Consider the following 12,499-nt stretch of genomic DNA (forward strand, 5'->3'; position numbering starts at 1 on the left):
CTCTCTCTCTCTCTCTCTCTCTCTCTCTCTCTCTCTCTCTCTCTCTCGGGGCCTCTGTCCATCTTAAGTTCTTACTATTACAAACAGCTAGGGCAAGTCTGCTCAGAGTCAAGAACACTAGATTCAAAGAAAATGTCTGTGGTCCCGGCTAGCTTCCCAGATAATTCCCACAGAAAAAGATGTGGGTGGAATTTCCAGTAGAAGGAGGAGACCTAGGGTATGCAGTGCCCATTTCCTGGATTGACAGAGTGCCAGGAAGAGCCAGGGGATCCACAGGCCTCAGTAGTGCTCTGGTTTTCACTAAGGCATTGAGGTAGCCATATTGAGTCCTTTAGAGGTTATCAGGCCCTGAGGGTTGTGCCCTCTTGAAGGATCATACTGCTGTCATAGGAACAAATCCCTAATAAAAGGATGATGTGGCACCTCTTCTCCTTCTCCAGGGCCTTTCTCTCTGACTTTTGTATAGACATTTTGCCTTCTTTTCGTCCACCATGGGCTTCTGCAGCAAGAAGGCCCTGCAAGTATGATTTCCCCCACCCCATATTCTAATGGATCACCCAGACCCCAGAACTATGACAGATACTTTTTTTCTTTATAAATGTCCCAGTCTGTTGTATTTTATTATAGCAACATAACACCACTATATCAGCACCCCTTTCCATCCACCATTTGTGGTGGACTTCCAAACTATCAAAAGCAAAGGCCTCGAGGCTCAGGGCTTTGAAATGTAGCTAGAACTTCAAGAGTGAACAGTTTGATGCCCAAAGAGTCTGTGTCTGTGTTAGCTTGGAGAGAAACACTTTCAGTACAGCCAGAACAACAGGGTAAGGCTGGTGAGATGACTCAGCTGTTAAGAGCACTGATTGCTCTTCCGGAGGTCATGAGTTCAAATCCCAGCAACAGCATGGTGGCTCAAAACCATCTGTAATGAGAGCTGATGCCTTCATTTGAGCAAGTGAGGCCCTGAGTGAGTGGAGGCCTGGAAAGAGGGGGAGTGGAGCTAGCGGGGCTGGAGCAAGAGGGAGAAGGAAGGGGTAAAAAAGAACAACAGGGTGTCCCTCAGAGGGCATCCAACCCAGTGGGCATATACCACACAGTCACCACCTACAGGGAGTCAGGGCACTGCCGCAGGAGGCCTGGGACTGTCCAAAGCGAGGCAAGCATGGAAATTACCCCAGGAGAAATTGCAAGGCCAGTAACTGAAAATGAGACTGAGATGGTGGAAAAATGAGAAGAGATGAGACCCCTCTTCCCTCCCAAAGGAAAGCAGAACTTTATCCCCCTGCCCTGGGACACCGTTTATTAGGAAGGCAGACCAGAGCAGCTATAGATTGTCAGCCTAACACTGCGTAGGAGAAACTGAACACTCAAAAGCAAAAGAATAAAAATGTACCTCCATGAAGTTGAAAGGAAGCCAGATCAGTAAGGTTCAAACCCAGACTTTAAGTCACAAAAGATCAATGATTTCATGCAGTTCTAACACAAAGGTCTCAGTGATGTTGCCTGTGGTTAGACATTTAAGTCCCCAAAGAGTGAAAAATGATCATTTTTAATAAAAAAAATAAGTTGCATTTATTTGTTTTGTGTCTGTTTCTGTGTCTGTATGTTTATTGTGTATATGTTTATGCAGTACTGGAGACTGAACTCAGAGTCTCACGCGTGCTTGTCATTCTGCCAGCTCTGACCCAGAGCCTCATGCCCGCTGGTAGTTGTGCCAGCTCTGACCCAGAGCCTCACGCATGCTCACTGGTCCCTGTGCCAGCTCTGACCCAGAGCCTCACGCATGCTCACTGGTCCCTGGGCCAGCTCTGACCCAGAGCCTCACGCACGCTGGTCCATGCCCCAGCTCTGCTTGTCCCAGTGTTTCCATCTCGAATATCTCCCGAGGATTAGTGTATGTGTTTCAGAACATCGAGCTTAAGATTAGTTAAATACACTTGAATTAAAGTGACTTTGTAGCTCAGTTTGGCTCTTCATTTCAACAAGAAGTTAATGTCATATATATATATATATATATATATATATATATATATATATGTATGTATGTATACACACACACACACACACACACACACATATATATATTTCCCTTCTTTAATGAGCAATTGCCAAAGCTATAATAACTCATACACAAGGCTACAGAACCTAGTAGCAGTCAGCAGTAGTAATAGCAGCAGCAGCATCAATATGATCATTAGTCACCATGACCTTTAAAAGCATCTAATGAGGGGCTGAGGAAATGATCTGTGGATAAAGTGAGATCCAGATCCAGTGAGAGACCCTGTCTCAAAAATTAGAGAATAACAGGGGAAGACACTGAGTGTTGGCCTCTGGCCTCCACACACACATAGGCATGCATATGCACATACATGTAACAGAGAGAGAGAGAGAGAGAGAGAGAGAGAGTCTAAAGAAAGCAATGAATACAAAGCTTGAGATATACTCTAGCATATTTCACATACTTGTGTGGCTTTTGTAGGATCTTTAGACATGTGTGTATTCTTTTCTATTACAGCTACAAGATCTTAAACAATACATACTTAACAATCTCCATCTTTATAACACTTAGCTTTACAAAGAGTTTTGACACCAATGGAAATTTTTGATCATCGTGGCCTATTAGAGAAAGCAAGTATAATGGATCCCATTTTACACTCAAAAACATTTAGACACATAAGTCAGCATGCTGAAATCATGTGTATTTATAATGCCAGTGATGATGTAGAGGTGTCAAAGGTCTTTGAAACTCAAGATGTTTGCCACTTATCAGGTTATCGTCTTAATTATACAATTATTAACCACTTAGAACACTATTTACTCTTTCCTAATTGCAAGTTTTTCCAACAACGTCAATGAAATTCAGAAAGAAGGAGTTGATGACGGTTCACTCAATCTGCATATATTTACTGAGGAAGTAAAGTTATCTAGTGCCATAAAGACCGTGATTTGCCTGCCCAGACTGAGGGGCATCTGCGCACATACAACAATTCCCAATCAAGGTAAAAGGAATTCAGAAAAGAAAGAGGCGTCACTGTGGGTAAAATTCTAGCAAGATCTCATGAGTGCATTGTTTTAAAAGCCCTAAAGCATTTTAAAAAATAAAAAAATTAAAAAAAAGCTTCTTCTTGTTTCTCCTTTTGTAACTATAGCAGCACTGTTAGCAACTGAGTCTGTAAAGTTTGCTGCTATCACTTCAATTTTCTCCCTAGAGAGTCCTACCCTCCTGACTCCTCCCTCTGTCAGTTTCCCTTCCATTCACTTCACACGTGCATGCACACCTATGTATACACACATACACAATCTGATACAGGGATTCCTACGTAGAAGCACATATATAAACATGTACACACACCCCTCAACTCAGTTGCCCAAAATCTTCCTTTGCCTGGTGTGATCCTTGATTCTGCCAGTGTGCTCATAATTACCCTTAACCAAGGACTAGCAAGGTCTTTCCAATCCTTCTGTTCAGTGTGCATTTGCCACCAAGAAGCAGAGGCCACAGAGTTTGCAGGCTGCTGCTTAGTAGCCAGCCTGATATGATAAATGCTGTGAGGGTGGGTATCTTTGGTTGGTCATGCCAAGGTAGGTGTGTCACTAAGAAATGATGCCAGTAAACAGATCTAGTATAAGAGGTTTATTGGGGGAGCAGGAAGATCAAAAGGCTGTCTTGGAGTGAGGACATGGTGGTATGGTACAGACAGACAGACAGACAGACAGACAGAATGAGAGAGAGAGAGAGAGAGAGGAGAGAGAGAACAGAACAGAAAGAGGGTAGGGTAGGAAGGAAGGGAAGAAGGGAGAGGAGAAGGGAAGAGGGAGAGAGTGAGAGAAAGAGAAAGAAATTGACAGAGAGACAGAGAGCTGGGGTGGCACCCCTCTTATGCGTGGCACCTGGCACACCTGGCACACCTGGCACACCTGGCACACCTGGCAGAGGCAGCATTACATAAGCACTGTCCTGAGGGCAGACTGATGTAATACCTGATTTTTAATACAGCCTACCTGATTTTACATCTCTATAAAATAATGAAGAAGAAAGTGCCCTTCAAGGTCCAAATTTAAGAAACATTAAACATTAGTCTTTTCTGTCAGCCACTAGAAAACTTCTGTTTGCAACAAGGAGTTCAAATCTTACTATCTCTCCTATTTTGTCAGACTTTTGTGTAAACCTTTTCCTCTCACCACACTTTGCAAACCCCATATGCAAATAAACACCACCATCCCTCCTACACTCGCACGCACGCACGCACATACACCTTTGTTTACACAAAGGCCCTGTTTCATTCTTGGAACTTAAATGACTTAAGTGACCCGCTCCTTCCCACTTGTCTTCATTTCCTCTGTGGCAACTCTTTTAAAGTAGCCAGCCAATCAAGAAACACAGTGAAGTCAGATCCCAGCCAATTGGAAAAGCCACAGGCATCACTTACATTAGACTAAAATCCTAAGTCAACTTCCTATCCCTGTGTGCTTGCCCTGCTTTCACGAGGAGTTCACCTTTCTGTTGAAAACTCAAGCTTTGCCTTGTGAAGACACTTTAACTGGGGTGGTAGTCTTTTTGTGCCCTGAACTTATTTCTAACAAAATGAGATCAGAGATTGTGACTGGGGATCATGAAGACCACCATTTTGGCCTTGAACAAAGGAAATGAGGCCCATGTATACCTTCGCCTCCCCATTGGATACAGCTACTATGTCACAGGTTCCACAGGGGACTGAGAGCCACTGTTCTGTGGCTCTTGAAAAATCTCACTGTTACCCACAGACCAGGACAGGCCGGGTAAGGCATTTGGGAGTGAATGGAGAGGAAGGAAAGCCTTTTGACCTATTCTGTGCTGTCTTTTGTTTCTTCAGATTTAAACCACAATACAAAATAAAGTACAGAGTTATCTAGGGGATGGAGACATAGCTCAGGTAGATCGCTTGCCTGGCATGTTCAAGGTTGATCCTCGGTATAGAAGATAAAAGACCATATCAATTTCAGAAGCCCAATTCCAAATACCTCTGATTGTGCCTTAGAGTCTAAAGTCAGGACAGCACCATCAGGCCATGGGCACACCCTCAGCCACAGGCTCTGCAGACACCAGCTGAAGTAGACCACCCCAAATCCACACAGAACAGAGCACTGCAATATGCTTCTCCTGCTAACATTAGGGTAAAAGATAGTTTTGTTCAGTCCTTTACATTCTAGAAGAGTGTCCAGGATGAGTCAGGTAACAGATGCTTTTTAAAAATGTTTCAGGCTAAAACAGAACTAGTGACTTTTCCTGGAGGTGATTCACAGACAAATCAACCAGAGATTCTTGTGAGGCTGGCCCACTTGGAGTGAGAGTCAGAATCCTGAAATTTTTAAATTGCTTCTTGTCTGTCTGTCTGTCTGTCTGTCTGCCTGCCTATCTGTCATCTATCTGTCTTGGAGTCAAGATCTCATAGACTGACCTGGAATATCTAAGCAGCTGAAGCTGGCTTTGAATTCATGATCTTCCTGCTCCTACCTCCCCAGTGGTAGGTTACAGGTATGAGGCACATACCTGCCTATTAATTATCCCATTCCTGAGCAATGAGAAGGGAAACATGAATTCTATTCTATAGAATTGTATACCCTATTCTATATGCTATTCCATGTGTTGTATATCTAAGCCAATAGTCTACGGCATTATCACTCAGGGCCAATCAGTCTTGTCTATACTGAGGCAAGAAAACTGGCATCAGTTAGCCTGTACCAGTGATTGTCTGGTTTGTATCATCCAGGCCCATCTGAAGCATGGGACACACAATCAGTAGCATCAGAAGAGGGAAATAGATTTTTAGTAGGGAAGGTTTGAAAAAGACTCTCAAACTGAACCAGCTGGATAGGTTCTCCCTAAGAGAAAAGTCGTTTCTGAGTTAGTTATGAAGTCTTGGACCTTTTTAGCCATTTGCTTCAGTCCCAGCTCTTCATGGAATACTCTTTGCATATTTCTGTCTCCCCATCTAGCATCAAGTATCTCTCAGCACCTGCAACTGGTACCCCTGCTTGTGACAACCTGAAGAACCCAAAGGGAAAGTGAGCAAGGATGCTAAGCTGGACCCATTTAATCAGATCACAAATCTGCCAAACCACACCCATTAAACAACAGCCAAACATAGCCCTTATAGGTGTGGCTGATTGTAGCGGTTAGGATGAGAATGGCTCCCATAGGCTTCTAAATTTAAATGCCTGGTCCCCAGTTGGTGGAACTGTTTGGGAAGGATTAGGAGGCGTGGCCTTGCTGGAGGAGGTGTGTCACTGGGTGCAGGCCCACACCGTTTCAGTTAGCTCTCTGCCTCCTGCTTGTGCATCAGAAGTAATTCTTAGCTACTGCTTCTGCAGCATGCTTGCCTACAGTCTGCTATGACTGTCATGAACATACACTCTGAAACTGTAAGCCCCAATACATTCTTCCTTCTATAAGGTGCCTTGGTTATGATGTCTCTTCATAGCAACAACAACAACAACAACAAAAAGTAACTAAGACACAGGGTAACCAATGTTCATATTTGATAATCCAGACTAATGACAATCATTCAAGCACCACAGAGAATGAAAATTTGTTTGTTTTTTTTTAAATAGGAAGTTTTTATTTATTAAAAAATTCTAGAATGGCACAATGCCACACACCTTTAATTCTAGCATTCAGGAGGAAGAGGCAGGGGGATATCTGTGAATTTGAAACCGTCAGATCTACATACCAAAAACTAGACAAGTGAAGGCTAGTGATACCCTGTCTAAAAATGAAAATAAAAATCTATGGCATAATTTGATGGTAGAATACATGTTATCATATTTGCAGCCTGAGTTTAACCACACACACACACACACATACACAAACACATACACACCTCTTGTATTGCTATTAAAGGAAGAGAAACTCACTTCACACTGTGATAGAATACTAGTACCAAACAATTTTTTCCAGAGTAAGTAGAAATTGAACAAATACACAATGCACCTACTTTCAAACAATAGATAACAGGCGACACTGAACTGTGGGCCAAGCAAGAAGAGAAACACAGAGAGATTCACATACCAGCCTTATTGTTTGCTGATACACTTTGTGAAACACGGGTAAAGAGGGAGCATGGCTCACGCACTGGGCTGGTAGTGGCAGTTTGCAGTGAAGTGATTTGCAGAACAGGCTATGGGAGGAGAGAACTGAGGGTGTGGCACAAGCACAGGCTGGAGAGGTCTGGCAAAACACAGCTTTGGAGAAGCTCTCTAAAGGATTCTGTAGGTCAGGTATTCTTACAGACACAGGAGCTCTGTACCTCTGAAGAAGACAGGGCTCTCCAACCACCCTCTGCGGTCAACTCAAATTCCCCAAACAGTTCTCCAGCCCACACCATAGACTTTCCCAGACAAGGCTTAAAAATAAGCCTCGGAGAATCAAGTTGATTGATCGGTAAATTAGCTCCCTATGAGAGTTTAAACTGGCCTTCTTTTCATAAAAGAAAGAAAATCCAACCTCTCGATTATCCTAACATTCAAAATGTCTAACACTCCATCATAAAATACAATAAATCTAGATAAATGTAAAAATGGAAACAGATCTAGAGATGTGGAAAAATACCAAGAAAGAACATCAGAAGGGCCGTGATAAATGTGCTCAAAATTTTAAAGGAAAAGATTGGCATAGTGAATGAACAGACAGGAAATAGCAGTAGTAAAAGTTTTAAAATTTTTTGTTTGTTTTTGTTTGTTTGTTTTTTAACACAAATGGGAATTCTAAAGCTGAAAAATACAAAAGGAAAGGGGAAAAAACACACACATCATATGGAATTAAGAGCAGATTGGCTACCATAGAGAAAAACATCAGTGAACAAAGAGGCTACCAATAAAAGTTATCCAAGATAAAACACAGAGACAACAAAGATTAATGACAAATGAGCAGAGACTCAGTGGCCTGTGGGACAAAACCAAGAGAGTTTCATATACCTGTGATAGAAGCTACAGATAGGGAAAAAAGGAAAAAGGAAAAATACTTGAGAAATGGTGGCTGACTTTTTTTTTTAATTAAAAATGCTATCAATAGTACAAGCATCTAAAATATCAGAGTAACAGTTTTGCTCTATAAAAGAGGAGGATTAAAGATACTCAAATGCTTTGTCATTTCCATCAAGAAGTAGAACGTCAGGGCTGGAGAGAAGGCTCGACAGTGAAGAAGCCTGGCTGCTCTTCCAGAGGAACCTGGCTCAATTCCCAGCTCCCACAGGGTGGCTCACAACGGTCTGTAACTCCAGTTTCAGGGCCTCCTAGGGAACCAGGTATACACATGGTACATAGAAATACTTGTAGAAAAAATGCAGCTGTACACATAAAATAAAAATAAAGGTTTAAATACAGGTTTTGGTTTGGGGGTATTTGTGGGCTTCTTTTCTCTCTTTCTGAACACACATCGGACCCTCAGCCAACGGAATGAGACAGGTCTTCAGCTTTGATTCTCTCGAGCTCTACTCTTCCTGCAAGAAGTTAAAGTTACCTGATTCATAACTTTAGTAGGGTGACATGGGGCTAAACTCAGTCTAGGATCTTAAACCAACTTTAGAAAAGTCCATTGGGCTGATAAATAAAACTGAATCAGAAGGATAGGCCCAACATCCTGCAACTATTTGATGCTTCAGAACCGAAGTATATTAACCACCTTCATCCCTGTGCCTGGCGCATGCAATGCTGATTCAAAATGCACATAAAAATGTGATATTTTTTTAAAAAAATGATGTTTTGTTCATGATACAGCTGGCTCTGATCTATAAATTAAATAGTATTCAATATAGTGACCTATCATCTAAAAGATATTAATAACCTAAAGGTTCTATGAGGCACAGTAAGATAAATAAAACGATGTTTGCTTTCATGGTGCTCAGGCCATACTAGGGGATGGGCTGTTAAATAACTCTGAAGTGGCTAGAAGATAAACATTTAACATTTTTTAATAAATGTATAAATAAAAACAAAATCCTTCCATAATACGCATTATTTCCACAGTTTCAAAATCACAGATGCCAGAGGAAACTGGTGCCCTGAATTCTTCCTGTTTGGAAAAAGCTTTCGGTACCCCCTGCCTGTGAGAAATGACAAGGGCAGTTCTTAGCAACAAGCACCTCCAGCATGCCTCACTGCACAAAACAGAAGCCCCAGGAAACAGCGCAGGTGCCAAGGACATACGGCAGGGTGACATCCGTCATGAGTGAAGATCCTGCCCAACAGTGTTTCTTTCCACTGTTAGTCACTGCGGGTTTCAGAGAAAGCAGGATTGATAGTCCAGAGCAGGTTAGCTAGGATGGAGAGAGCTGATTTAATTTAAAAAAAAAAAAACATCAGCCTTGTGCTTAGCATTCGATTTCAGACAAAGTTCAAACTCTTGCACTCAAAAAATGACAACTGGGATAGAGAGGTGGCTCGGTGATTAAGAGAATTTGCTGCACTTCTGGAGAACTTAGATTTGGTTCCCAGCAACTGTAAGAATGTAATTTCAGGTCTCAGTTTGAATATAAGAATTTCAGGTCTCAGCTTGAACTTAAAATTAAAAGATTCTTAAGTTTGAATTTCGTCTGTTCCTGAGGCATATCCCGGGAGGAGCACATTCCAAAGACTCAAACAAACATTCCAGGAGGTATCCTGCAAAGTGGTTTTAAATAAACTCTATTAATTATTAATATGACCCAGATATCCCCCTAATAATCAAGTGAGCGTCGTACGTATTTCTTCTTTTAGCTTTGCGCAACTATTGGGAGATATCCCCAAATCTAATTCTCTAATGGCGAGACTGGCTACCTTCTCAACTGTGCTCCCCAAACATTTGCTGTTTAAGTCTTCCTGTGTTATTTCTGCTCCAAACGCACAAACCTCTTCTCTTTCTCTCCAAAGTTTGCTTAGCAGTAGTGTAACAGGAAGTCTGGTCTGGAGACTGTCAGGGTCTATACCCATAGTCCCTGTGAAATTATTAATAATGCCCTCATTCACTCTCAAAAGTGTCCTAGTTTAGACAATAAATTATGCATGCAGCTTACTTAGAAAGAGCCTGTTCCTGCCTCCCTGTGGGTGCCTCCGGCATCAGGAACCTGCTACCTACAACTTGCAGCCTCTCCCCTCACCATGATGATGCCCTTGGTTTCTCTGCTTCCGCGTATTGCATCGCTAGTCAGAACCATGTGGCTCTGCAGCTTCCACTGCCTCTTCCCCAACTCCAGGTCAGTAAGACAGAGCAGAATTTGGATCCTAGCTCCTGGAATGTAGGAACTGGGATATGTGGAAGTCCAGGAAAGACTCTGGAGCCTGGGGTAGGGGAAATAGAAGACAAAGGCTTCCCTGGGTGTTGATGAGCAAGATTCTTTCTTCTCATCTGCAAGTGTCAGGAGAGTGTGAACAAGATGAAAGGGCACATGGATTTGGGAAAACAAAAACGGTAGCCTTGACTACACAAAAGCAATACTAATTACAGTCTCTGATTAAACATCATATGAATCATTTGTTTCTAATTACAGTGCTGCCCAGGAACGCACATGTAAATCACACAAGGTGCCAAAGTGTTCTTAGTGTACTGTTATCTAATTATGATTATAAACACTCTCTGTGTTCATGATTATGGTCTGTTATGCCTAACCCTTCGAATCAAACACTAACCCTGATTCCTCCCATGACTAACAAGTCATCTCATCCACTCAGAGGTCTAGATCTTTCAGGTACTAATGAACTTCTACAAGAAAGGAAACACCAAAGCAATAGAAATGGTCTCTACCATTGTAAGAGTGCAAAAAAAATATAGCATTACATTATCAGGTTCGCTCATGAAAAGGAAAACCATCCAAGCAGTTCATATAGAACCTAATACATTGAGAGGAAGAGGGGGAACCTCATAGTTCCTGAGGAATTAGCGTTCGTTATGTCAGGGTAGGCATGGCAACGGTCAGGGAAAGCATAGTGGGCAGGAGCAGGAAGCTGGCTGGTTACATTTTCATTCACACACGCATCTGAACAGGAAGTAGGGCAAGGCTATAAACCTTGAAAACCCAGTGATGGACTTCTTTCAGCAAGGCTGTACCTCTTAAAACAGCTATTCTTAACCTGTGGGTCACCTTTGGGGGTTAAATGACCCCTTCACCTAAGACCACTGGAAAATATAAATATTTACATTATGATTCATAATGGTAGCAAAATTACAGTTATGGTAGCAACAGAATTAATTTTATGGTTGAGGGGGTCACACTCGTATTAAAGGGTTGCAGTATTAGGAAAGTTGAGGACCACTGTTTTAAAGGTTTCATAACATCCCCCAAACAGCAGCATGAGCTGGGGATCAAGCGTTCAAATACCTGAGCCTGTTGGAGGCCCCAACAGGAGAGGAGACCTCTGCCAGGGCTGTCTGCCAGCCACCTTTGGTCACTCTAGGATGCACACATTCATTCTCAGTGTCAACTCTATTCTATTAGACTGGGTAGACTCAGGCCTCGCCTTCTCATGAAGTAGCCACCAAGGCCCCACAAGGATGGCTGCCTGTCACGGTTAGTCCCCTTGTTCTTCTTCTGCACTTAACTTGCTGAACTAGATATTTTAGCAGGTATCCTGCGAAATGGTTTTGAATAAACTCTATTAATTATTAATATGAGCCAGACAACCCCCTAATCATCAAGTGAGTGTCATATGTATTTCTTTATTTAGCTTTGCACAACTATTGAGGGATGTCCCCAAATCTAATTCTCTAATGGCGAGACTGGCTACCTTCTCAACTGTGCTCCCCAAATATTTGCTGTTTGAGTCTTCCCATGTTATTTCTGCTCCAGTAGACTGTCCTGGGAGACATTTTATTAAACACATGCTGCTGGTCCATCATGTCTAATGTAGACAGTCTCTTTTCTCTCTTCTTTCTCCTTTTCTTCCTGGTCCCTACCTGTGACCCCCCCTCCCCCCCAGCCACCTCTCTCTCTCTTCACCTCAGTAATTGTCTGTAGCCATTTTTACTTAACCAATAGTTTTAAATTTAGTAGCAAGGTTTGCACAACAGAGGCTGGAGTACGAGGGAATTCACTTATCTTGGGGAAGCCAGATGTTGGGATACAGAATTTAGCATTTGAATGCTTTGCAGCCCCAGGCCACCCTGCAGCAGTCTCCCACACTCCCCGCATCTGTAACTTCCCAGCCCCTTCACTAATTCTTCAGCTTTTACTTTGCTGGCTTCAAGCATCTTCCCACAAATGTTTTGACTTATGATACAACATTTGACCTCTCAGACCTTCCTCTGTATTTTGCATAAATACAAAACAAGTATCACTCGGATACCACCAAGGTCTCTTGCCAGCTCAAAAAATAGCTGGCTTCTTGGATCACCACTACAGTGGCTTGAGTTCCTGGGCAGCTAAATATGGTGAAAATAATCTTGAGGTCACAATTTCCAGTGGGGAGTGGGGATTGGAACAGGGTGTCCTGACAGTGAGAAATCTCTTCTCTTCTCTTCTCTTCTCTTCTCTTCTCTTCTCTTCTCTTC

The 12,499-nt window shown here is 42.5% G+C and overlaps 1 protein-coding gene across 1 annotated transcript in view; it reads right to left on the reverse strand.

Moving 5' to 3' along the window:
• The window catches only part of Rapgef4 (Rap guanine nucleotide exchange factor 4), a 285,390-nt gene that overhangs the window by 229,756 nt on the left and 43,135 nt on the right, over nt 1-12,499 (reverse strand). The window lies entirely within an intron of this gene.

The sequence above is a fragment of the Grammomys surdaster genome, unplaced genomic scaffold (assembly GCF_004785775.1).
Source record: "Grammomys surdaster isolate TR1022 unplaced genomic scaffold, NIH_TR_1.0 136, whole genome shotgun sequence".
NCBI classification, from domain to species: Eukaryota; Metazoa; Chordata; class Mammalia; order Rodentia; family Muridae; genus Grammomys; species Grammomys surdaster.